The sequence below is a fragment of the Microtus oregoni genome, unplaced genomic scaffold (genome assembly GCF_018167655.1).
Source record: "Microtus oregoni isolate MIOR12 unplaced genomic scaffold, Mior012 000027F_ref0000203, whole genome shotgun sequence".
NCBI lineage: Eukaryota > Metazoa > Chordata > Mammalia > Rodentia > Cricetidae > Microtus > Microtus oregoni.
In genome coordinates, this window is record NW_024543086.1 from 23548530 (window position 1) to 23570607 (window position 22078).

The 22078-nt window shown below is 46.7% G+C and overlaps 1 protein-coding gene across 17 annotated transcripts in view; it reads left to right on the top strand.

Moving 5' to 3' along the window:
* Rbfox1 (RNA binding fox-1 homolog 1) overlaps positions 1-22078 on the top strand; it is a 2144901-nt gene that overhangs the window by 596971 nt on the left and 1525852 nt on the right. Inside the window, exon 1 of one of the 17 annotated variants that reach the window (XM_041676166.1) lies at positions 13876-14677. The exons of the other annotated variants lie outside the window; for them this stretch is intronic. The gene's annotated coding sequence lies outside the window, so the exon portion shown is untranslated. Of the gene's footprint in view, positions 1-13875; positions 14678-22078 lie in introns of those variants that run through there. 17 annotated transcript variants of the gene reach the window in all.

Below are 22078 nucleotides of genomic sequence, written 5' to 3' on the forward strand. Positions count from 1 at the left end.
ACATTTGTTTTGGATTCTATCTCTTTCCTATTTCACTTTCCTACTTTCCAACATTGGGTCACTCTTTCCTGACTTTTCTCTCAAATTCTCCTCCTGTGCTTAAATGCTTTTCTGAAGATCTACTTGTAGGGAACCCTAAATTACATCTGTAGATTCATAAGTGAGTATGAAGACTATGGTGACCGTGTGGAACCCTCTGTTAGAGAAGGCTGGAGATGCTAGTTCAAGAAGTGGGGTTTAGTTTTTGCTAAGTGTCCATATATGAATGTTTGTATGTATGTGTATGCACATGGAGGTACAAATGATATTATTTGAAACGGGGAAGAGATTAGCAAGAGGGAGAAGTTGGAACAGGAGAGAGTAATGTAAGATGAACACATTTAAATAATTTGAGTCCTTGGTAGATATAATAAACTCTGAAACCCATCACTTTGGGCAACTATTGTGCTTGTGAAACATTAAAAAAATCTTGACAGATGACCCTGATGGAAAGCTACAGTGTGTATGTTACTCTGGACATCTATCAAACAGTTTACATGAGTGGCTCCTCCTGAGTGATGCCACTTGAATTCCATGATGGTGTCAAGTGACAGCGGTCAGGTCTGAGCAGGGCTGGAATTCTGAACCAGCTACTTGTCAGTTAGGTGAACTGTATTTCTCTGGATCTTGGCTTCCTAGTCTAAAGATGAAGATGATAACAGGACCTGTTATGATGTTGTGGCGCAAACTCAGCAGGAATGGGAACAGAAGTGTGGGCATGGTGTCCAGCGTGTGGAGGCAGCATAACAGTCCATTGCTCTTATCTGTTTGTATGCTTGTTTAGTGTGGAGGGAAAGAAATAAACCTTATATGTCTTTCACATTGACTTTCTATATTAGATTTTTGGATGGAGCTTCTCACTGGCCTGAAGTGTCAATTAATGTAGGCAGGCTGGCCAGTGAGGTCCTGGGATCCTGTCTCTACCTATCCATGGCTGGATTATAAGCACCTGCTGCTACACTCAGTTTTTTCCATAGGTGCTGAGTATCTGACCTTGTGTTTATGGGTTAAGCCTTTTATTAACTGGGCCATTTCCGTATTCCCCCACTTTCACAGCTCTTATGATGTCACCACTGTCAGAGGGTTGCTTTATCCACTGTGGCTGCATCATGACAATGCTTTGGACCAGTGGTATGGTTTCTAGCCTGGTGTGCATATGGCAACCCGGGGAGACATTTCCCTGCCTGAGGAAGGGGATGAAAGAGAGAGTCCTACTGATTTGATAAGATAGAGTCATGACATTGAACATTGTGAATTGCACAGTGATCTGCTCCATCTTGACGTGTTATTCTGATCAAAGCACCAGCACTGCTGAATTGAGAACCCCTGCTCTAGAATGCATGGAACCCTCAGTAAATGTGCACAGTGAGGAGATATGCCCATTACACAGGAGCAGAGGAAAGGGATGTTGATCTACTTAGAGACTCCATAGCAGTATGGATGCTCCTTTGTTCTTACCTGTGCTGTCGCTCTCAGCATCAGCCCTGCCCTTGGGTGGTCCTCAGTGTGTGACAGGTGTGGACACTGCATCTATACCCAAACCACCTCAAAGTAAGGTAAAACAATCATTTATTTCCTGTGGCTTTCATATAGGACACAGCAATAGTTCTTAAAATATTATTATGATACAAGGTTCATGGATCCTAGCAGATCATTGTTTCTGCCTGCAGGGGATTGTTATCTTGCTTGCCATGGCTGTCAGGTGCAATTCACCATGTTAACAGCTGCTGTTACTATATGAATTACATCTCCATCACTGTCACTGCCCACATGTCACACGCAGACAAGGAGAGCTTTGGGAAACCAGAAAGCCTTGCATAGAGGATGGGACCCAGATTTTATTCCACCACCAACAGTTATGGTGGCTCACAACTATCTGTAACTCCAGTTTGGGGATCTGATGTCCTCTTCTGATATGAGGACATCAGTCACAGATGTGATTCACAGATATACATGTAGCACAACAGTAACACGCATAAAATACAACGATAAATAATAAAAACACATGTCTAGTTCACATTCGTGGAAACTGGCAGCTAGAGCTATGAATGCAGACGGTTTTAGTTGTCCTGGCTATCTTTAATTGTCAACTTGACATAGCCTAGAGTCATCTGAGTGGAAATTTCAACTGAAGAATTTCCCAGATCATTCTGGCCTATGGGCATGTCTGCAGGAGGTTATCTTGCTTGTTAATTGGTGTGGAAGGACCCAGTCCTCTGTGGGAGGTACCATTCCCTGGTCAGGTTGCCCTGGGATGCATAAAAATTAGTAAAGCATGAGCATGGCAGTGGGCCAGGAGAAAATCCTCTTTCGTGATTGTTCTCTGCGCTGCCATAGTTGTGAGTGAGACCCTGGCTAGGAGCAAAGCTGTGTGCAATAGCAAGCATGGCTGCTTTCGAGCTCTTGCCTGGAACTCTCGCCATGGCTTTCCTCTGTGGTGGACTATGACCTGGAAGTGCAAGCCAAATAAACTTACTCCTCCCTTAAACAGTGTTTGGTCAACATGTTTTATCGCAGCAGTGGAATGGGAAGTAGAACACTTGGGCACGTCATCCACTGTGTGTTTCTTAAAGACACATGGCCTAGCATTTCTTGAAGATATGCCCAGGGCTGGGAAGATGGCTCACTCAGTAAAGTGCTTGCCCCAGGAACTAGAAAAAACTAAGCATCACATTTCTTCTTTCCAGTCTTGATTTCCTCATCTAGAAAGAAGGAAAACCATGGTAGCTACATCTGTATCCAGATGGTGAGCCTTACATGAGATGCTAAACTCCAAGGGGCAGTCAAGAGCACTGGTACTTGTTTCTGTTCTCATCACAGAGACTTTGTGAGCCTTGCTGTTTTGTTTTCTCAAATGCATGTGTGGGCATGTATGTGTGCATGTTCCCTTGTGTGGGGGCACATGTATGTATGTGGGTGCCTGATGTTGGTACTAGGAATCTCCTCCAATTACTCTCCACCTCATTCAGTGACACACGGTCTCCCGCGCGAACCCAGTTCTCTCACAAGGGTGAACTTAGCTCCTCCAGCTATCATTCTCTAGGGGATTCCCTTTCTATGCCTTGAAAGTCTGGAACAGCTGGTGGGCCACCACGCCCACCTAACATGTATGTGAGCTCTGCTGAGCTGAACTGCTGTCCTCACACATGTGTAGCAAGTGCTTTGCCACTGAGGCACCATCCCATTATTAGGGTGGCCAGAGGCAGGGCAGGAAAGGGGGGAAGATGAAGGAAATGAGAGAGAAGCTCTAGTACTCTCTATTTCAGAGACAGTTCCTTCCAATTTAAATTACGCTTATTCAGTGGTGTGTGTGTGTGTGTGTGTGTGTGTGTGTGTGTGTGTGTAGAGTACAGCTTGGCAGCAGTTGGTTCTCTTCTTTTGCCTTGTAGGTCCTAGAGATGGAACTCGGTTCATTAACCTTGGCAGCAAGAGACTTTACCTGCTCAGCCGCCTTGCTGGAACTCAAATCTTTTCAAACAGCATGGAAACTTGTGTATTCTGAAACACACACACACACACACACACACACACACACACACACACAGAGAGAGAGAGAGAGAGAGAGAGACAGAGACAGAGACAGAGAGACAGAGAGACAGAGAGACAGAGACAGAGAGAGACGAGAGAGAGAGAGAGAGAGAGAGAGAGAGAGAAGAGAAAAAAGAGGATTTCTGTGGCTTTGTGGTCAGTCTAGCCAAACTGGTGAGACCCAGGTTCAGTGGTGAGCCTGGTAAATACATAGCATACTGCAGGGCAGAAGGAAGCCTCAACGAAATATTTATTGAACTTAACATGCATCTGGGAGGCGCAGCGGCGGCGGCGCCAGACGCACGGAGGCGCAGCGGCGGCGGCGCCAGACGCACGGAGGCGCAGCGGCGGCGGCGCCAGACGCACGGAGGCGCAGCGGCGGCGGCGCCAGACGCACGGAGGCGCAGCGGCGGCGGCGCCAGACGCACGGAGGCGCAGCGGCGGCGGCGCCAGACGCACGGAGGCGCAGCGGCGGCGGCGCCAGACGCACGGAGGCGCAGCGGCGGCGGCGCCAGACGCACGGAGGCGCAGCGGCGGCGGCGCCAGACGCACGGAGGCGCAGCGGCGGCGGCGCCAGACGCACGGAGGCGCAGCGGCGGCGGCGCCAGACGCACGGAGGCGCAGCGGCGGCGGCGCCAGACGCGGCGCAGCGGCGGCGGCAGCACGGCGGCGGCGCCAGACGCAGCTGAGCGGTGGCCAGACCCAAGCAGCTGGGACAGGCTGCAATAAGGAGAGCAGATCGCCCTACTACAATTGAATCAAAGAGGTAGGCCTTTGGTTGGCCAGGTCACTGGCACAAGGGGAGCCTGGTCCTGTCCTGAAGATCCTTCGGAGGGGTGAGAGGGTTCTTGGCCTGCAGCAGGAACCACAAAAGAGAGTGAGGGCATTTTGTAAGCGGAGCCCTTGGCCAGCAGGGAAACCTGATCCGGTTTCTAAAGGATCCATTGGATAGGATCAATAGGAGGAGATGGGCAGGCGCCAAGGCAAGAACTCACCCAATAATCCGAAAAACAACATGAAAACATCAGAACCCAATGATCTTACAACAGAAGTATTTGAACAACCTAACACAGAAGAAGTGGAAAAAATCGACTTTATGAAGATAATAGAGTCCCTTAAACAACATGTAAAAAATGCCCTTATAGAAATGGATGAGAAGTACAACAAAAAGTTTGAAGAAATGAGTAAATACGTACATGATACCCTGGGAAACCAAGAAAAAACCATCAAACAGGTAATGGAAACAGTTCAAGAATTGAAAACTGAAATGAAGGCAAAGAAGAAAATACAAACTGAGGACCAGCTGGATATGGAAAATCTAGGCCAACGAGCTGAGTCTACAGAAACAAGCATAATCAATAGAATCCAAGAGCTAGAAGAAAGACTCTCAGATGCTGAGGACACCATAGAGAAAATAAACGAACAGATCAAAGAAAACAGCAAAGCCAACAAATTCTCAACACAAAACATTCAGGAACTATGGGACACAATAAAAAAACCAAACCTAAGAATAATAGGAATAGAAGAAGGAGAAGAGTCACAGCTCAAAGGCTCAGAAAATATTTTCAACAAAATTATGGAAGAAAACTTTCCCAACTTAAAGAAAGATATTCATTTAAATATTCAAGAAGCATACAGAACACCAAACAGACTGGATCAAAGAAAAACATCTCCTCGCCATATAATAATCAAAACACAAAATATACAGGTTAAAGAAAGAATATTAAGAGCTGCAAAAGAAAAAGGGCAAGTAACTTATAAAGGTAAACCGATCAGACTTACACCTGACTTCTCGATGGAAACTATGAAAGCCAGAAGGTCCTGGATAGAGGTTCTGCAGAAGCTAAGAGACCATGGATGCAAACCCAAACTACTATACCCAGCCAAGCTATCGTTCACTATCAACGGAGAAAACAAGACATTCCAGGATAAGAACAAATTTAAACAATACGTAGCCACAAATCCAGCCCTACAGAAAGTAATAGAAGGAAAATCGCAACCCAAGGAATCCACCACTGCCAACACTGCCTACAATAACCCAGGCATCTAATGGCCCTTCACGAGCACATCTCAAAGAAAGGAGACACACAATCTCTACTACCAAAAGCAATAAGAATAACCGGAGTAAACAACCACTGGTCATTAATATCACTTAATATTAATGGGCTCAATTCACCTATAAAAAGGCACAGGCTAAAAGATTGGATACGAAAACAGGATCCAACATTCTGCTGTTTGCAAGAAACACATCTCAACCACAAAGACAGGCACCTACTCAGAGTAAAGGGTTGGGAAAAGGTGTTTCAAGCAAATGGTCCTAAGAAAAAAGCAGGTGTGGCCATACTAATTTCTAACAAAACTGACTTCAAACTAAAATCAATCAGAAGAGACCGAGACGGTCACTTTATACTCATAACAGGAACAATTCATCAGGAGGACGTCTCAATCCTGAATATATACGCCCCCAATATAAAAGCACCTACTTATGTAAAAGAAATATTACTAGAACTCAAGGCAGACATCAAACCACACACACTAGTAGTAGGAGACTTCAACACACCTCTCTCTCCAAGGGACAGGTCAATCAGACAGAAACCTAATAGAGAATTAAGAGAATTATTGGAGGTAATGAAGCAAATGGACTTAACAGACATCTATAGAACATTCCACCCAAATAGGAAAGAATATACCTTCTTCTCTGCAGCTCATGGAACCTTCTCAAAAATTGACCACATACTCGGAAACAAAGGAAACCTCCACAGATACAAAAAAATCTCAGTGTCCACCTGTGTCTTATCAGATCATCACGGATTAAAGTTAGAAGGCAACAACCACGCTGCCCCCAAAAAACCAACAAACTCATGGAAACTGAACAGTCAACTACTGAACCACGCCTGGGTCAAGGAAGAAATCAAGAAAGAAATTAAAGTCTTCCTTGAATTTAATGAAAATAAAGGGACAACATACTCAAACCTATGGGACACAATGAAAGCAGTGCTAAGAGGAAAGTTCATAGCACTAAGTGCCCACTTAAAGAAAACGGAGAATGCATACATTGGGGACTTAAAAACACACCTGAAAGCTCTAGAAAAAAAAGAAGCAGACGCGCCCAGGAGAAGTAGAAGACTGGAAATAATAAAACTGAGGGCTGAAATCAACAAAATAGAAACACAGAAAACAGTCCAAAGAATCAATGAAACAAAAAGCTGGTTCTTGGAGAAAATCAACAAGATCGACAAACCCCTATCCAAACTAATTAAACGACAGAGAGAGAACACGCAAATAAATAAGATCAGAAATGAAAAGGGGGACATAACCACAGACACAGAGGAAATTCAGAGAATCATTAGATCTTACTACAAAAGCCTGTATGCCACAAAACTGGAAAATACAAAAGAAATGGACATTTTTTTAAATAAGTATCATATACCAAAGCTAAACCAAGACCAGGTGAATGATCTAAATAGACCGGTTTCTCGCGAAGAATTAGAAATGGTTATCAAAAATCTCCCTTCGAAAAAAAGCCCAGGACCAGATGGTTTCAATGCAGAATTCTACCAGAACTTCCAAGAAGAATTAATACCTATACTCCTTAAGGTATTTCACAATATAGAATCAGAAGAGTCATTGCCAAATTCCTTTTATGAAGCTACAGTTACCCTGATACCAAAACCACAAAAAGACCCAACCAAGAAAGAGAATTACAGACCGATCTCACTCATGAACATCGACGCAAAAATCTTCAATAAAATAATGGCAAACCGAATCCAAGAACACATAAGAAAAATTATCCATTATGATCAAGTAGGCTTCATCCCAGAGATGCAGGGCTGGTTCAACATACGCAAATCTATCAATGTAATCCACCATATAAATAAACTGAAAGAAAAAAACCATATGATCATTTCACTAGATGCGGAAAAAGCATTCGACAAAATTCAACACCCCTTTATGATAAAGGTCTTGGAGAGAATAGGGATACAAGGGTCCTACCTAAATATAATAAAAGCTATTTACAGCAAGCCAACAGCTAACATTAAATTGAACGGAGAAAAACTCAAAGCCATCCCACTAAAATCAGGAACACGACAAGGATGTCCACTCTCGCCATACCTCTTCAATATAGTGCTTGAAATTCTAGCAATAGCAATAAGACAACATAAGGAGATCAAGGGGATTCGTATTGGAAAGGAAGAAGTTAAGCTTTCGTTATTTGCAGATGATATGATAGTGTACATAAGCGACCCCAAAAATTCTACCAAAGAACTCCTACAGCTGATAAACAGCTTTAGTAACGTGGCAGGATACAAGATCAACTCCAAAAAATCAGTTGCCTTCCTATACACCAAGGATAAGGAAGCAGAGAGGGAAATCAGAGAAGCATCACCTTTCACGATAGCCACAAATAGCATAAAATACCTTGGGGTAACCCTGACCAAGGAAGTGAAAGATCTACTTGACAAGAACTATAAGTCTTTGAAGAAAGAAATTGAAGAAGACACCAGAAAATGGAAAGACCTCCCTTGCTCTTGGATTGGGAGGACCAACATAGTAAAAATGGCAATTCTACCAAAAGCAATCTATAGATTCAATGCAATCCCCATCAAAATCCCATCAAAATTCTTCACAGATCTGGAGAAGACAATAATCAACTTTATATGGAAAAACAAAAAACCCAGGATAGCCAAAACAATCTTATACAATAAAGGATTGTCTGGAGGCATTACCATCCCTGACTTCAAACTCTATTACAGAGCTACAGTATTGAAAACAGCTTGGTATTGGCATAAAAACAGAGAAGTCGACCAATGGAATCGAATAGAAGATCCTGACATTAACCCACAAACCTATGAACACCTGATCTTCGATAAAGGAGCTAAAAGTATACAATGGAAAAAAGAGAGCATCTTCAACAAATGGTGCTGGCAAAACTGGATGTCAATCTGTAGAAGAATGAAAATAGATCCATATCTATCACCATGCACAAAACTCAAATCCAAATGGATTAAAGACCTCAATATCAGTCCGAACACACTGAACCTGATAGAAGAGAAAGTGGGAAGTACTCTACAGCACATGGGCACAGGAGACCACTTCCTATGTATAACCCCAGCAGCACAGACACTAAGGGCATCATTGAATAAATGGGACTTCCTGAGGCTGAGAAGCTTCTGTAAAGCAAAGGACACTGTCACTAAGACAAAAAGACAACCCACTGACTGGGAGAAGATCTTCACCAACCCTGCAACTGACAAAGGTTTGATCTCCAAAATATATAAAGAACTCAAGAAACTAGACCGTAAAAGGCTAATCAACCCAATTATAAAATGGGGCACTGATCTGAACAGAGAATTCTCAACAGAAGAACTTCAAATGGCCAAAAGACACTTAAGGTCATGCTCAACTTCCTTAGCGATCAGGGAAATGCAAATCAAGACAACTTTAAGATACCACCTTACACCTGTCAGAATGGCTAAAATCAAAAACACCAATGATAGCCTTTGCTGGAGAGGTTGTGGAGAAAGGGGTACACTCACCCATTGCTGGTGGGAATGCAAACTTGTGCAACCACTCTGGAAAGCAGTGTTTTGGTTTCTCAGGAAATTCGGGATCAACCTACCCCTGGATCCAGCAATACCACTCTTGGGAATATACCCAAGAGAGGCCCTATCATACAACAAAAGTATATGCTCAACTATGTTCATGGCAGCATTGTTTGTAATAGCCAGAACCTGGAAACAACCTAGATGCCCTTCAACGGAAGAATGGATGAAGAAAGTATGGAATATATACATATTAGAGTATTACTCAGCAGTAAAAAACAAGGACTTCTTGAATTTTGCATACAAATGGATGGAAATAGAAAACACTATCCTGAGTGAGGTAAGCCAGACCCAAAAAGAGGAACATGGGATGTACTCACTCATATTTGGTTTCTAGCCATAAATAAAGGACATTGAGCCTATAATTCATGTTCCTAGAGAAGCTAAATAAGGTGAATCCAAAGACAAACACATAGGCATCCTCAGGAATATTAACCTTCATCAGGCGATGAAAGGAGACAGAGACAGAGACCCACACGGGAGCACCGGACAGAAATCTCAAGGTCCAAATCAGGAGCAGAAGGAGACGGAGCACGAGCAAGGAACTCAGGACCACGAGGGGTGCACCCACACACTAAGACAATGGGGATGTTCTATTGGGATCTCACCAAGGCCAGCTGGCCTAGGTCTGAAAAAGCATGGGATAAATCCAGACTAGCTGAACATAGCGGACAATGAGGAATACTGAGAACTCAAGAACAATTGCAGTGGGTTTTTGATCCTACTGCACGTACTGGCTTTGTGGGAGCCTAGGCAGTTTGAATGCTCACCTTAGGAGACCTGGATAGAGGTGGGCAGTCCTTGGGCTTCCCACAGGTCAGGGAACCCTGATTGCTCTTCGAGCAGATGAGGGGGGGGGGGGACTTGATCGGGGGAGGGGGAGGGAAACGGGAAGCGGTTGTGGGGACGAGGCAGAAATTCTTAATAAATAAATAAATTAAAATAAAAAAAAAAAAAAAAAAAAAAAAAAAAAAAAAAACATGCATCTGGCCCTTCACTCTAGGTGATAAGTCCTCGGCATTGTGGGCCCTTCTGTTTCCTGGGGGGAATCAGCTTTATTTCAATAGGCTGGTCAAGTTAATGCAGGTGCTGGAGGAGCTTGAAAGGAGATGAAAGGCTTTGCGTGGTGGGGATTCTGAGGGCCAGGCACACTGTGCTGTCCTGACAGATGTTTAGAAGATAAAAAGAGGCAGGAGGAGTCTGCAGGATATTCCGGGCTGGAGGACCAGCCTGTGCAATGAGTCACAGGCCAGCCAGAGAAAAGTATACCTGTGACACCGAGCCAGAGAGAGAAGCAGGGCGCCCAGAGGATGGGGACCCTTTTAGAAGATGTCCATAGACATTATCAGGAAGATGAGGAGGAGGCACAGCCCACTCAAGTTGAAGTGTGAGGTGATCAAACTTGCATCCTAGATTAATCTTTGTGAGGCTAAAATTCCTCCCCTCCCTCTCTCTCCTTCATTTTCCTCTCCTTCCCCTTTCTCTCCTTACCCATTCCCTCTCCCTATTCTTCTCCTCCCTTTCCCCTTCTTTCCCATCTCCTCTCTGCTCTTCTACTTTCTCTCCCTTCTCTACTCCTACCCCCTTTTTCCTTCCACTTCCTGTCCTACTATTGCTGTTATTATCTTTGTTCTCAGCTTTGTGAAAGACTCCATTTTAAACTCATGCGTCTACTGTACCAAACGGACAGTACTTTCCATGGCCAGTAGGAGGAGCCAGAGTCTCCCTCTTCTTTGTAACCATAGCAGGGGGACTGTTCCCCCTAAGTTGTCCTAGGAGCTGTCCAGTCAGCACCTCCCACGACCATTCAGTCTCAACACACATGTGACTAGAACAATTTGTCTGGAATTGGACAGGCCTCTGTGGGAAATGCAGCAGCCTGTTCTTTCCAGACAGGGGGAATGATGCAGTGCCATTGGGATGGTGACAATAATTTTATTTTAAATTGCAGTGGCTGTCTTCCCTTCCTTTCCCTTCCTCCCTCCTTCCTGTCTTCCCTCCCTTCCTGCTTTCCTTCCTTCTTTTCCTTCCTCTCTCCCTCCTTCCTTTCTTTCTTCTTTCCCTCACCCTTTCCTCCCTTCTCCCCCTCTCTCCCTCCCTCCCTCTCTCCCTCCCCCATTCCTCTCTTCCCCCCTCTACTTTAGACAGTTTCACCATATAAACCTGAATGGCCCAGAACTCTCTGTGAGAGCAGGCTGGACTCCGCCTCTGCCTCTACCCCATGTGAGACACCATGTACTGGTTCTTGTTAAGCTTCCTTCAGCCTGGTAGCAACACAGACATCAGTGGTCACCTCCAGCATTCATGACTGATATATCAAAACCTGTTTCTACTCCCAAATAAATAAACAAATCAGAACAAATTCAAACTCACCTTGATTTTTGGATTTGTAGTTTTTTATTTCATTTATGATTGTAAACTTATGTGTTAGAAATAATAAATTGGCTCAGCCATCAGCCATTTAATAAGCCAACAGTCAGTGTCTCTGCCTTGAGTGCTCAGGTCCACGTCTCCCCCTCAGAACCCCAGTGCGGGAGAACAGAGAAGCACTCTAACAGAACTCCCCATTAGCTGCCATTTATTTCTTCTCCCATTATTGGTAATTTGCCTCTAAGTTGAGAATCCCTCCTTTACAAGGCCTGGCATCTCCTGCTCGGCTGGACAATTACATTGAAATTCTGCGGCTCTCCTGAAGCAAGCAGTTTTTGGGGAAAATGATTATGATGTTGCTAACCTAGATTTATGGCTTCTTTGTGCTTTTTGGAAGGATAAGAGACAATGAGAAAAGAAAACACAGTTGTTTACGTACAACTGTATTATTTTGAGAAACCCCCTGGTTACATACAAGCCAAACTGCAAATGACTGGTGCGGGTGGCAGAGGCAGCTCTGTGAAGTTTGCAAGGGTGCTCTCTCAAATAAGTGTGACTTCTAATTGCATGGTTTTTGTAGATTGATGGTTGTGGGTAGGAGAGCGCTGTTTCCTAGATTGTGAAGGAAACATAGACTACATAATAATGGTGAATGATGATAATAATAATATAAAGTAGTGACTAGTAAGTCTGCCACTGATGGAACCCTGGGGACATTCATTTTGGTGACATCCCAGAGGAACACAAGGGGGTGGGGTGGGCCTTGTGGCATACTGTTACTGTTAACCAGAAACCAGTGGCCTCAGGTCAAGGGCTAGCGATGAGTGATGAGGTCTGAGGTCTGGCCTTCCTGAGGTGCATCTGCTGTCAGCAGTGGGGTGGTGCAGTGGCTTTCTGGGAATGAGGTAGACCCGCCCTGGGGATCCAGGATACTGGCAGAGGACTTGGGGTCTCCAGCAAATGTTAGATCTGGCTCCTTGGAAGACTTTATTGTGTAATATAATCATTTGGAATGTAAATGAGAGAGGGAGAGAGAAGAGGAGGAGGGGAGAAAGGAGGAAGGAAAGAAGGGAGGGAAGGAGGGAGAAAAGACAGATGGGAAAAAGGAAGAAAGACAAGAGGGAAGAGAGAGAAGGGAGGAGGGAAGAAGAGGAGGGAGGGAAAATGGAAAAGGAAAGAGATCAAGAGAGGGGAATGAAGGAGAGAGGGATAACAGGGGAAGGGGAAGAAAGAAAAGAAAGGAGGGAGGGAGAGAAGGGGAAAGGAGGGAGACAGGGAGGGAGGGAGAGAAGAGGAAAGGAGGGAGACAGGGAGGGAGGGAGAGAAGGGGAAAGGAGGGAGACAGGGAGGGAGGGAGACAAAGGGGAAAGGAGTGAATGAGAAAGAAAGGGGAGGAGGAGGAAAGGGCAGAAGGAAGGAGAACAAGAGAAAGAAAAGGGAAAGGGGAATAGACTTTGGAGGTGGGAAGCCATGGAGAACTCAGCAGCTTCCCTGCTTTACTCTCCAATCCCTTAACTTCCCACCCTGTGAAACAGGCAGATTCGGGGCATCAGTTTCATCTGGCTGTTGAGATGACACAGGACAAAGGTCATAAGCAACACATTGTAGTGTGAGTTGAATAGGAAGGCCTAGGCAGAACCACGGGTCTGCCTGTCGAGGAGCTGCTGGGAAGACAGACTCAGTCCCTAACCACAGAAGCACTCTGCCCACTAAGAAGTGCCCACTAAGAAGGGTGTAGGTTAGGTCAGGCCAGGTCTGACTTTCAGAGCTAGAGATCATCTAGATGGGTCTAACTTTTGGTTTCTGCCAGGTAGAGAGATTCGAGCACTTGCCAGAAACTTCTTAGAACAGAAGTGGACCAGGGTAAGGGGGCTCCATCCCCTTAACCTTCCCTAAGATTCCTTTTCCTCCATTGACTGGGAGGGACTCAGGAGAGGGGGCAGAAAGAGCAGAGATGGGAGAGGTGCTCCGGTTGGGGTGCTGAATGAGCAAATGCACTTTGGGAAGAGGCAAGCAGGGGCATTACCCTGAAGACCTCTCGAAGGCAACTTTCATCTCTTGTGCGCTTTAGGAAGAAGAGCCTGGGGGCTCTGAATCCCTTGCCCAGAGTGGCTGCTGGAATCCAAGGCTGCACGCTTGACCGTGACCGCGGCGGCGCCGGGGAGGGAAGGGGGAGGGGGCGCTCCCTGGTGCTCGGGATTATTTTTGGCTCGCCAGCCCTGCTGCTCGCTGCCTGTCGCGCGCGCGCGCGCGCACACACACACATACACACACACACACACACACACACACACTCACACATTATCTCGCGCTCTCCCTCATTCTCCTTTGTTTATTTTCTAATCTGGATTTTGTTGGTTGTGCTCTTCTTCGCTTCCCTCTGACCCCGCTTGCTAGAACTCCCGCGGGCCACCGGTGCATGCCTGCTGCTCCCCAAATCAGCGTCACCCGTCCCCTCCTCCCGGCCTCCTGGAGCGCGGGGTTTGAAGGTCACCTCCTTTCTAGTTCCCCCAGCAAGCCCAGCCGCCGCCACCCTCCTCCATCTGGAGCCCAGAAGTGTCAGTCGCTGCGGCTGCTACCACAGATAGGGGTCCGTGAGGGGTAGAGGGGAGGGGAGCCCGAACTCAGAGCCGTGGGGGAATTCCTCCCTCTTCGCATCGCGCCAGACCCGGCTGCACCCGCTGAAGAGTGGGGGCGCTGTGCCAGCTTTAGGACCCACGCGTGCGCCTCGCGGACCCGAGAAGCCACCAGCGAGTCGCGCAGCTTGCATCTGGAGGGGACAGCCGCGCGCCCCGCCCCGGCGTCCGGAGCCGACAACTCTGAGCGTCCTCCCTGCTCAGGGCAGATCTGAGAGGACCGTGCACATCTCCAGATCCCGAGAACCCCGCGCTCCAGACCGGGTGGCCTCGGCCATCAGGGCCCCTTAGGGGTGATCCGGACCTTCGCCGCGCCCAGATACAGGGCGCGGCTGACCTGCCCTGAAGTTGCGGCCAGCTTGTGTGAGAAAATCCAGCATCACAGTTTGTTGCCTCTGGCGAATGCTGAACGTGGCTGTGGGGTGCACAGAGCACTGAGGAATCAGGGGGGTCCTGAATCCAGGAGGAGGCGACAACTGTCGGGCTCCCGAGGAGTTCTAGGTAAGTCCAGGCAGAGTCGCCCGCTTCTGTGCTCCCTAATCAGGACCCAACCCAAAGGGTCCCAGGAAAGGAAAATCAAGGTTCCACCAAAGCTGGTCTCCCAGCGCGACTCTGGGTGTGTTGGATCAGGAACTTTCTGCAGGGCAAGAGGAGCGATCTCTTGGCCAGGTCTTGCAGGGGCCCCCGACCTTGAGCCCCCCACCCCGCACATTGTCTGTTCTCCTTTCATGTCCTTCTTTGCCCAAGAGCGTTCCTCCCAAGCTCCCAGGATGCCCCATCTGTCCTCCCAGCGCTTCCCAGAGGCAGTATCCTGCCTGTGCACTTTGGGTCAGTCTTCTGGGTCGACTACCTGGGGCACTGGGCTCACCTTCTGGTTCTCTGCTGACTCCCAATCTCGCAGCTCTGTTGAAGTCAGAGGGAGGAGGCACTTTGGTGACTGGGAGGCTCTTTGGAAGGGCAAAACCACTGATGAGGAGTGGGGAAGAGCACACTGGGTGAGGGAGGACAGCTGTGTTTATTGCCAGGTCAATGTCCCGCCGCCTTGGACCCCAGAAGAAGAGATCAGCATGGAAACCTTGGAGCTGGGAACTCTGGCCATGCCCCCTGGTTCCTTGGGTGCCTCGTGGGGGGGGGGGGGGGGAGGGAGAACTAAGATCTCAGTGCTGCCTTGGAGAGTAGGCAGGGGGGTCCTCCCAGTCTTGGCCAGTCTCTCAGTTCCATGGAGATGAATGCAAAGGCAGAGCTGGCTGAGCTCACCCAGTGGGCCACCTGGCCAAGAAGCTCCTGGAGCCTCCAAGGTCCCAGCTTCAGAAAGCAGGTGTCTCACGGCACCCAGAAGATGTCTGCCTGACGGCTGAGGGAGGGGAAGACACCAGTGCGCAGTCCACCCTAGAGCCACTGGTCATCTCCTCTGTCAGAGCCTACACCAGGAGGCTCCTGATGTCCCTGCAAGCTCCAGTCCAGGGCGTGCCTGCGTGCCTGCCTGCCCCAGAGTGATGAAGGGGGCTTGGGTCTGGCTTCTACCCAGTTTAGAAGTCTTCATCAGGCAATATGAAACAGTCTCCCAACTAAGGGTTTTCTCATTTGAGCTTGGAAATGGGAGAGGTGTCGTGGATCGCTCTTTATAATTATATTAGTTTTTACTTTGAAATCGCTCGCAAGGAACCGACCTGGCCTTGCCCTGACGAGTTCAGAGAGGACCACCCATTGCAGGTCCTCCTGCACCCCTGTGCTACTTGGTCTACCCTCCCCAGGCTCTTTGTCTTTATTATCAAAAGAGGGGGGGAAAGGGAGAAAAATAAGATAAAAGAGGCCAAGCCTCTTCAATTTTTAAGTGACCACAGAAGCCTGGCTGGAGCCACTAGCAGATTTATTTTGGTCCAAGATTTTTGTTTTGGTTTTTAATTTTTATTCAGAAGTAAGAGCCTGGGCACCCCTCAAGGGCAGAGGTGCGGGAAGCTCTGTACAGACCCATACGGAGACTGCAAGCCCAGCTCTGTGTTGATCTCTGGAATAGCTGACCCACGAGAGCTCCGTGGATCTTCACTAAGTTAGTTTATGTGATGTCTGCTGGGTTGAGATGGAAAGGGAGCCAACAATGTCTGGGATCTAGAGAGTGGGATGTGGTGGCAGGCCCAGAGGAGCACAGCACTCCTGGCTCTGTTTCCCCGACAACTGTGTGACCTTGGGCAAGTTCTTTAACCTCTGGCTGTGTTGATTCGCCTATACAATGGGAGCTTCAGTGGTGGCTCTGTCCTTAGGTGGGAACTGAATAACAACAAGAAATACCTAGACTGGGACCTAGTGTGGTAAGTGCCTGAATTTTAGACATTTCCCTTTCTTTTTATTTTTTTCAACTAAACTGCTTTCCCTTTCAAGCCTCGTCATGTTCAGTGAGTTCTAGAAGACCACTAGCTTCTTGTATGTACATCTTCTTCCTTCTAAACATACATATGTAACCAACTCAGGCAAATTGCAAGAGGTGTTTCCTGGGAGGGTTGCCCAAGCTCTCCAGGCCTACCTCTGCCCTGACCTCTCCTTTCTCTATTCTGATTGGGGCCAGCTCTCTCCTGTCAGCGGCGTGGTTGGTGGTTGGTTTTGACCTGTGGCTTCCACAGGTACCTGGACCTAAAGTCAGGTTCTGTGGCACATACGCCTTTGTCTCATCAGATAGAAGGCTGTTATTGTCTCTGCCTCCTGGGAGGGAAGCCCTGTGTTTTTGTAAACCCTCTTTAATTGGAAACTCACTTCTCTGGTACAGGGAATATTTTGAAAAGCCAGGAATTAAAGAATGTTAGAGGTGGCTTTCTGCAGCACGTATCTTCTGACTCACGCCCTGGAATACAGGCTTGTGCAGCATTATCTAATTGCGACAACACAATTATGGCCATCGATGCCTCATCCTCCAAAAGGAGGAATGTAGGAGAAGGTACCCTAAGCAACCAAAGTGTTCAGATTGAAGTATCTTACTTTATTGTAGTATGAACACATAATAGGGTTTACAGGGTTTTTTTCCTCCCCACCCCTTGTTTGGGAATGGAACCCAGGCTTTCAGCATACATGTTATGCAACTGCTGGATCCCTGAGCCATGACCCTAGGCACTCAGTGAAGGCTTCTAGGAAGAGGCCACACCTCTAGCCTCTTACTAGAGGACTCTAGAAAGGCCAGACACTGAGACACACCCACAGTCCCTCATTGGTGGATTCCAAACAGGCGCTTTAGTACTGAACCATGCTTCCAGTCACTCATTGGTGGTCTCTAAGCCAGGCCAATGCTCTACCACAGAGCTGCAGACCTGTGTCTGGAGCCCCTCCTTCATAGGATTTTCAGAGCACTGCACACACTGCCAACTGCAAGATGCCCGTTCCCAGTATATTTCACCTCAAGACAAACATGGCTAACAAGAGGCATCAGGAACACACACCCTACGTCAGTCACCAGGTCTGTCTCCATGTCACATTCAGGAAGTCTGACCAGATCCCGGAATGACTTCAGAATCCATCTGTCTGGAAATGCCTTATATGGAGCAGGGAGCAGGAAGCAGGAAGATGCCTGTTGAGGTCTGGGGACAGTGATTCATCAACCAACAATTTGAGTGATGTCTTGGTAAAGCATGATCTATTTCCTTTGCTCATCCTGTCTTTACCAATCACTCTGTACCTCCAGAGTTTTCTACCCTAGACCAAGCTTTGAGGACACTGTGCCCCTGACACTCATCTGTCCTATCCAGCTTGGTGATAGTCCCACATAGTGTGTGTGAGCGCTCATGAGCATGCACACGCTCGCGTGTTTGTGTCTGTGTGTGTGTGTGCGTGAGCATGTGTGCACATGTGTGAGCATGTGTCTGTGTGTGTGCATGTGTGTTGTGTTTGTCTTGTGTGCGCATGCGTGTGTGCACACGTGTGAGCATGTGTCTGTGTGTGTGTCATGTGTGTCTCTTTGTGTGTGTGCGTGTGTGTATTTTTTCCTCTAAGGACTGATCACATGCTGTCTCTACTTTCTCACTGATGTCTCCTTTTCAGTTTTTTAAATAGGCTCAGGCCATTAGGTGTTTTTTTACTAATTTGATGAACTTAATCACACAAATTTCTATGCATTTGGTCATATTGAAAGTACTGAGTTCAGCATGGTGGAGACAGCTACAGTCGGCACTGCAAATGCTGAGAAGGGCTGGGATTTTGAGTCAGCCTGGGCTATATAGTGAACATGGAAGGTCTTTCCATTTTTGATTGCTCTCTTCCATCTCTTTATTTAGGGTTTTCATTTGCCTTTTAGTTAAAAATAGATTTGTCTTCATATAGCATATTCTGACTAGTTTCTGTCCCCTGACTCCTTCCAGATTTCCCCACTTCCTCACATATCCAAATCTTCTCTCTCTCTCTCTCTCTCTCTCTCTCTCTCTCTCTCTCTTTCTCTCTCTCTCATTAGAATACAGGTATCTTAAAAAATAATAAGAGAAAATAAAAGCAAACAAATACATCGTGTTTTTATTAAAATCCTTTCTGATCTTTAGTTTTGTACCTCAAAACATGGGTCTGGACTTATGTCCAAAACATTGCACTTATGTCTGGCATTTCTCCTTTCCAGCTTACACCCTTTAAGCTCCTGGGTTCAGGAATGAGCGCATTCCAAGAGGGTGACTGTATTTGACAGAGAACACACTCTGGGGATACAGCAATTTCCCACAGGCATGAGACTATGAAAATCTGAAAATCTTGCTACAAAGGTCACTGGGTAACTTGTGCTGCCTATGCCTGACATGGGGATCATGCAACAAGCATGTTCCTAAATTAATATGGACTTAGTGGCTTGCTGAGACTCATCCAGGAATTTGCCACAGAGATGTTTACCCTCCAGTGTGGAGATGTTTAAAGGAGCCACAATGTTTTCTCCAGTGTCTACCTTCATTATTTAAAATACTGCCCCAAGGCACATACACATGAAAATTTAATTAAAGGATTAATCAGTGATGGATCCTCAGAGCAAGGGGACCCAGTATGGTAAGATGACGTCAGTGCTGAGCACAGACTAGGCTGAAGGCCTGGGGTGTTGCACTGATAATGACATATGAGGTCACAGGAAAGACAACTACTTCGTATTTCGCATCTGTTGTTGCTCCAGCTGGCTTGTCACCTGTCACTTCACACAAGATGCTGGGGGCTGGGGGCTTTCCAACAGCTAGGAGCAGGTTTGCAAGCCAGACAATACATAGAAGATGGAGATACCCACTTTTGTCAGGATAATGACAGAGGTTACAAAAGTTACAGTGTAGCAGTGTGATAGGGGCTTGGAGAACAGGTGCCAAGGCCCAGGGGTCTGGTGACAGAACGCCGGGTCTAATGAAGGAATGATGGGTCAGATGGACGAACATGGGTTCTGATGAAAGAAGTGGGTTCTGATGGAGAAACACAGGGCCTGGTGAAGGAACTTGACTCACTGTATCAGTTACTTTTATGCTTCTGTGATAAAACACGATGACCAGGGAAGTTAAGGGAGAAAGTGTTTATGTGGGCTTATAGTCCCAGAGGAGAGAGAGCCAACATGGCAGGGAAATGTGGTAGCAGGCATCACTCATGGTGGCCGGAGCAGGAAGCTGAGATCTCAGTTCCTGAACAGTAAGAAGCAGACAGAGCATGCTAAGTAGGGTGAGGCTTTGAGCTCTTGAAACTCACCCCTCCCACTTGTGACATACTTCCTCCAGTAAGACCATATCTCCTAACTGGTGCCTCCACCTGGAGACCACGTGTTCAAATGTCCAAGGCAATGGGGAACATTCTCATTTAAAATCACTACACTTATCCAGGCCCTACTGAGGAGTCTACATAACACTGTAGTGGAGTCTCCCAGAAATCTTCATGAGGAGGAAAACCATTACTTATGAATGGATTGGACAACCTGGGAAACTGCCACATGATTTGTAGATCCTGTCTGTCTTGGTTTATGCTCTAGGCCTTATCTTATCCTATGGGTATATTTGGTCCCTCCATGTATTAGCATTTGGAGAGACAAGCCTGCAACATTCAAGAACCTAGAATGCATTATTTCCCCTCCTTTAGCGGTTTTATAGTCTTTCATCAAAGAAGAGAGAACAGGGCTTAATATTCCCGGGTAGCTTAGCAGTGGAGAACTTGCCTAGCATATGTGAGATACTTGGTTATGACCCCAAATGAAAAAGATAGACAAAACTATCTATCATCTATCTATCTATCTATCTATCTATCTATCTATCTATCTATCTATCTATCCATCCATCATCTATCTACCTGTCAATCATCTATTATCTGTCTATTGTTCTATGATCACTACCTATCAACCTAACTATATATCTATCATCTATCTACTCATCTGTATATCAACTCTCTAGCCAACCTGTCTGTATGTCTCAGTTTGTAGGAAAAAAGAAGTCCATTTCCCAATATTGTTTACCGTTTGGGAGAGGAAACCCTGGACTTGGAAGTTTGCATTCTACTGCTTAGCTGTTCTTCCTTGAAGTCCTCTCTTAAACTAGGCAATGCCAGTCCACCAAACATACAAGTTCTTTCTTGACATCTCCGCATAAGTTCGCTGAGAATAGTGGTCCATGTTTCTAGGCTCCTCATCCACTGCTTTTGTAGGCTCTTGCAGAGTCCAGCACCCATCTGACTCACTGTTTGGTGTGGGCAGGATGGTGCATGTTCACTGAAACAGGTAGTAATTCCTCTGGAGAGAGCCCTGAGTGCAGATAACACTGTTCACTGCCTCTAGAAGGTAGAATATACTTTGCTGTGGGGCTCTGACCTGCGAGCAATCTACCTCACCCTCGCTTGACTCCCAACCTATCCACAGCCTTGGGCTCCATGTCTGTCACTACCTATGCAATGAGGGGAACAAAAGGTCCCTGCACCAGATGCTTCCCACACAGTACAGGCTGTGCTGAGCACACTACCTACACCATTGTACTGCATTTTAGCGGGTTTCTGACACACAGAGTCGCCTCCACTGCCCAACAATTTGCCTCCCTACTCCTTTTGAAGGCTCTGGCCCCACTCTTCCTGGCTCCCTGCAGGGATTCTTTCTCATTGCAGCCATCCTATGAGCTCCTGAGTGGTGGTCCTTCTATACTTCCTCTTATCTGTTTGTAAACTCCAGGGGACTCAGCACATACTTGGCCAGACCTTTCTGTGTCCCTGGCATCTTGCAAATTGCCTGGTGCTTCTAGTCCACTTTGAAGTTTAATTCATTCTTCACTTCCCTCCTTACTTCCCTTTCTCCCTTCTTTTCCCTTCCCGTATGTGTGTGTGTGTGTGCACGCGCGCGCGCACATGTGTGTGAATGCTAAAGAATACTCTTCCGTTCCTCAGGTGCCATCCACCACATTTTGTTGCATTGTTTGCTTTTTGAGTCAAGGCCTGTCACTGGAACTTGCAGGTTCTGTTAGACTGGCCAGTAAACCCCAGCAATCCTCCTACCTCTGCCTTTCCAGGATTGGGATCAAAGGTATGCTACCATGCATGGCTAATTTTTTGCATGGCATTTAAGCCTCAAAATCAAGTCTTAATGCCCCGGAAGCAAGCATTTTACCAATGAACCACCTCCATAGCCCCAAGGTTATTCTTTGAATCCCAAAGATTCATTTTTGAATTCCTCTTTTGGAGATTGACAGTGAATTGCAAGTGGGCTTTAAGCAATTTGCTCACAATTACCTGCTGGAGCAACTGGGCTGCATGTTCATGAGTTTGAGGCTTATGGTGGTATCCGTTCACAGATTCTTTTGCTGTATTTTAAGCCTGAAGTGCGGTAGTAGTTATGTCGTGCAGTGGTTGTGTTGGCTAGTTTTATGTCAACTTGACACAAGCTAGAGTTATCTGAGAGGAGAAGAAAACTGAAATAAAAATGCTTCCATAAAATCAGCCTGTAGGGCA